General features: G+C 33.3%; 1 long non-coding RNA gene across 2 annotated transcripts in view; it reads right to left on the bottom strand.

Moving 5' to 3' along the window:
- The window catches only part of LOC110437893 (uncharacterized), a 20343-nt gene extending 14747 nt beyond the window's left edge, over positions 1-5596 (bottom strand). Inside the window, exon 1 of one of the 2 annotated variants that reach the window (XR_015509123.1) lies at positions 4811-5596. This is a non-coding gene — a long non-coding RNA (uncharacterized LOC110437893). The remainder of the gene's footprint in view (positions 1-4810) is intronic. The other variant, XR_015509124.1, reaches the window with a different exon arrangement.

Genomic DNA, 5596 nt, shown 5'->3' with positions numbered 1-5596 from the left:
ATATACATATATATAAAAATAAAAGAACACAGGAGGGTTAATGATTTTTAAAATTAAGGCTAATCCTTAAAAACTGCATTGTTAACCATTGCACCATAAAACAAATTTTGTGGTCCAGGTCTACAAGTGTATTCATTGGAGCCAATTAGAACCTTTTTTTCTACTGTGTTCAAAAACAAAATAAGGTAAAATTATAAAATAAAATATAGCATATTGTGTTTTTCATAGAGCTGCATATGTGGGGCAGGTGAGCAAGGGCATGTGCCTTTTTTAAATGGGTTACAGAGAAAAAGAGAGTTGAATAGCAGCGTCTCTGCAGTGTGATCAACATTAGCTACTGCGGTTGAACAAAACTGCTTCACATGCAAAAGTGAAGGTGACTCACACATATAAACATGTAAGTAGATATATTTATCAAAATCAGCCAGACCACAAAATCAGAACAACTCAATGATTAAGACTAAAAATACTAAAACCAGCTGTCTGATTACCTGCCAACAGACATTCATTCAGCAAGCATCTCTTAATCAGTTGTGTTTTTTTAATCTAAATTAGGTAAACTTAGAGATAACAACAGCATCACAATGAGTCAGCAAAACAGATGTCATTTCAAACATCTGGTGAAAAAAATGAAACTTACTGCAATTAAATCTCAGATGCGCCTTATTCCTTTTTGTAATTATTTGAGTAATTATGTGAATTAATTGTAAATTAATTGGAAATTTCAGAAATAAAATTCCGACGTGCTGTATTTGACAAAATAGTTCAAATGCGTGTACGGAATTTAGCCATAAACTATGGTAATGTGTTTACTTGTAAAGCTGGTTTCTCTTCATATTATCTCCTATTTCCAAAAGAATGTTGGAGAGTATGTATATCATTAGGGAGAAAGTGGTTGAAAAGACACTCACCGGTCACTTTATAAGGTACAACTGTTCGTTAACGCACATTTCTTATTAGCCTATCACATGGCATCAACTTTATGTATTTAGGCATGTACGCTGCAAAAAATGCTTTTCTTACTTAGATTTTTTGTCTTGTTTCTAGTCCAAATATCTTAAAGTTCCTAAATCAAGAAGAATTTTTTTAAACAAGCAAAACATATTGCCTTGTTTTGAGAAATATTATGCCAATATTAAGTCAGTTTTTCCTTAAAACAAGCAAAATAATCTTATGTCAAAAGAAAAAACAAGATTAATTTGCTTACCCCATTGGCAGATTATTTTGCTTGTTTTAAGGAAAAACTGACTTAATATTGGCATATTATTTCTCAAAACAAGGCAATATGTTTTGCTTGTCTAAAAAATGCTTTTTGATAGATATTTTAGATATTTAGACTAGAAACAACAACAAAAATCTAAGCAAGAAAAGCATTTTTTGCAGTGTAGACATGGTCAAGACGATCTGCTGCAGTCCAAACTAAGCATCAGAATGAGGAAAATAAGGTGATTTAAGTGACTTTAAATGTGTCATGGTTGTTGATTCCAGCCAGACTGGTCTGAGTATTTCAGAAACTGCTGATCCACTGGGATTTTTATGCACAACCATCTCTAGGGTTTACAGAGTATGGTCAAAAAAAGAGAAAATTCCCAGTGAGCGGGAGTTCTGTGGGCGCAAACACTTTGTTGATGCCAGAGGTCAGAGGAGAACAGCCAGACTGGTACGAGCTGATAGAAAGGAAGCAGTAACTTAAATAACCACTTGTTACAACAGAGGTATGCAGAAGAGCATCTCTAAACACACAACACGTCAAACCTTGAAGCAGATGTTCTACAGCAGCAGAAGACCACACTATGTGCTACTCCTGTCAGCTAAGAACAGGAAACTGAGGCCTAAATTCACACAGGCTTTGGGCATATTAGTAGCAATTGAGCATTGTGTCGACGCCACAGCCAATTGTTGCTGACCATGTCCATCCCTTTATGACCACAGTGTACACATCTTCTGATGGCTACTTCCAGCAAGATAACATCCATTGTGATAAAGCACAAATTATCTCAGATAGGTAACTCTTGAACATGACAATGAGCTCACTGTACTCCAATGGCCTCCACAATTAGATCGAAATCCAATAGAGCACCTTCGGAATGTGGTGGAACATGAAATTTGTATCATGGATGTGTGGCCGACAAATCTGCAGCAACTGCATAATGCGATTATGTCAATATGCACTAATATTTCTGAGGAATATTTCCAAAACCTTGTTGAATCTGTCACAAAGGATTAGGGCTTTTCTGAAGGCAAAAGGGGGTCCAACCCAGTACTAGCACCCAATGAAGTGGGCAGTGAGTGTATGCATACATTCAACATACAAAAGTTAAGTTAGGATGTTACTTTAGAATTAATAATTTCTACTGTGGCTAGTGAATGCTTTTGGTATATTTTCATGATATCAATATAAGTTTGTCTATTATAGCTACATGAAATCGAATCCAAATTTAAGTTATACTTCTAAATTATCTAAATCAGCTAAAAGAAATTTGATTGTTTTTTCAAACTTACAATTTACAACTACAATATACAAAAAAAGGTCAATAACATTTGTGATTTTGAGAAAGCAAATCTAACTTTTGTACGGAAATGTGATAATTCAAATTAAACAGTCAATTAAAACTTTAATGAGGTGTAATAATATTCAGACTAATGTCTTGTAAAGTGTTAAGTATTAAAGCAAGTATTAAAACACTTTTCAAATGTATTAGTTCATTTTTAGAGCAGGAAAAAGAAGTATTGAACACATTCTTTTTTTCTTGGAATAATATTTCTAAAACATCTGTTGACATAGAATTGCACTAGATTTTATTAAAAACCCTAACAATACAAACATAAAAACGAATAAAAAAAAAAATCTGTAATAATGTAATGACACAAGGAGAAAGCGCAGAACTACGGAAAAGTATTTAATACTTTATATAAAAGGCTTTTTTGGTGATGGCAGCTTAAAGACGAATCTCTTTTGGAGAATGAAGTCACATTCATTGCTCAGGTGTGAGTTTTTCACAGACTTCAACCGTGTATAAATCTTGATGGTTCTGTGGGTCTCGTCAATCAAATCTGATCTTTATTTTGTATTTTCTATTGGATTCAAGTCAGGTGACTGGCTGGACCATTCTATAGCTTGATTTTCTATTTCTGAAACCATTGGAGAGTTTCCTTGACTGTGTTTTGGATCATTGTCTTGCAGAAATGTTCACCCTGGTTTCATATTCATATTCTTGATAATGTAGATGTTGGACTGAAACAGCTAACATTAATTTACAATGACGAAGGGCAGAGGGCTCCTGAATAACTACTGGGAGATTTCAGCTGCTGTCTGGGCTTTCACTGCCTTTTTACACCCTCCTTTCTTCATGTGTTCAATACTTTTCACCTGAGTTTTTTTCATTTTATTATGCACAACTTAATTTGTATACTAATTAGATTTGTTTTCTTTACATACAGTACATGGATTTCTTTGGTTGTTACCAACATTCAATGAAAATCAACAGCACCTTTAGAAATATGTTTTCTGAGAAAAATGGGGACGTGTTAATTACTTATTTTCCCCACTCTATATCATACTATATCTATAAAGTGTAAAAAATCGTCACCTTAGAATTATAAGTATCTATCTTTTAATCAAAATTGCATTACTGACATATTCTTATGAAATGACAAACTATTTACATTATTAGATGTTTTTTTATAAGTTGTTTACATTTTAAGAATTAAAAAAAAAAAAATTACACACATACTGTTTGCTCTATGGAAATCAAATACTTTGAAGCTTAAAATCTCAAACTCATTCAGAACGCAGGTAGAACCTTATAATTCTAAATTGACGAAATGTCACTTCAGCATATACTGTACAATATAATTTTATACATAAATAATTGTTAGGAAAGTTCTTTAAAAAAAGTAAAAAATGTTTAATGGAGCTTTTATATTTGAGTCAAATATAAAAACAAAAGAATAAAATTGTTGTTTCACTAAAACAATAATGAATGAATGAAAGTCCCTAGTTTGCTGGTTACAACAAAAATGAAAAAGTTTGTTTTCCTGTTTTGTCCTTTTTTGTGCTGTAAAAATATGTATGTTTTGTATTACAATCTTTCTAAACAGTCTTCTGCAAAATAAAAAGTTTATATGTACATCACATTTGCTTTATAATTTTGGTTTGTATTTTATTCAGTAAAATATGCACACATTTTCCAGCTTAAAATAAAGTTTCAAATAAGAAAACAGCCTGAATAAATGAATGCATGAGTGAATGAATGAATGAATGAATGAATGAATGAATGAATGAATGAAGGAAGGACTGAATGAAGGACAGAATGAATGAATGAATATGTCAAAGCAATATGTTTTCTGGCAAATATACTGAATGAATGAATGATTTTTCAACGCAATGCGTTTTCTGGCAAAAAACTAATGGGTATAAAAACAGATGTAAAACCAAAGTTTAGTATACACACATTCTAATGAAGGTCTTCAAATAATTGCAAATAAAATCTACAGAAAAAAGTACATTCAAAATAAACATTCATAAAGTATCATTCTAGTTTGAAACAACACTCTATGAGGTGGACCGAAATCTCAAAAATAATCAGTGCATAAAAAAATTAAATTAAATTAAATTAAATTAAATTAAATTAAATTAAATTAAATTAAATTAAATCTGCCTAAATGTAACAAGTCCACAACTTTTTATAGCACTAATATATAATAAAGCAATACTTAAGCAACATATTATACAGATTACACACAATATCAAATAGACACAGACATTAGTATCAGTAGCAAGATTTAAAAAAAAGACTGCTTCACTTACCAACTAATGAACCCTCAAACCACAATCCTTCTCTCCTAAATTAGCAAATAATTTGTACATGAATCCCATACAAGTCCAGCAACTTCTCCTCTGCTCTCAGGCCTTAGTCATACTTCTCCATCAATGCATCATAAAGTTGGAAAAAAAAGGAGGGAGAAAGAAAGAACAAGAAGTAGGCAGGGCTGCAGGCACTCTAGTAGTTCTTCCTGGGACGCTCTAAAGAAATGCAGCATTGTACTTTAATGCAGAGAGAACGAGAGAGAGAGAAAACAAGAGAGAGAGAGAGAGTGAGAGAGAGAGAGAGAGAGCAACACAAATTCTAAGGTCACTGTTAAGCACTTGAGATGCAGAGACTTGCTTTCCCTCTTCTCCTGCCGTCCTCCACACCTTCCTCCTTTTCCACCCCTCCCTCCATTCCTCTCTGCTTTTTTCCCTTCTGCCGAAGTTTTGCAACATCATGCTCTCCTCTCTGGCGCAGTCCAAAAGAGTCTTCGCTATCATTGTTTTTTTCTTCTTTGACAATCTTTTCACCTCCAACATACAGGCACATCATTACTTTGACGGGACAGTTTTGCATCCCGTATTTGAAATCTGTCCATATCATGGCTGTGCTAAAGAAATATTTTCATTAACTATCAAGCAGTTGATCAATCCTAAGTCCATGATTGTTTTGCTCTGGTGTCACCAAACTCCTCCATAGTTCAACTGAGGGGGTCTCTCTTGTTCAATCTCTCTTGTTCTTACTGTAGCTTGCATTAGGGGAATTGCTCTCTCTTTCTCTCCCTC

The sequence above is a fragment of the Danio rerio genome, chromosome 15, assembly GCF_052040795.2.
Source record: "Danio rerio strain M-AB ecotype USA chromosome 15, GRCz13ab, whole genome shotgun sequence".
In the NCBI taxonomy this organism is placed as follows: Eukaryota; Metazoa; Chordata; class Actinopteri; order Cypriniformes; family Danionidae; genus Danio; species Danio rerio.
Note: the sequence above shows the minus strand (reverse complement) of the source record. Positions and strands in the feature narration are given on the sequence as shown.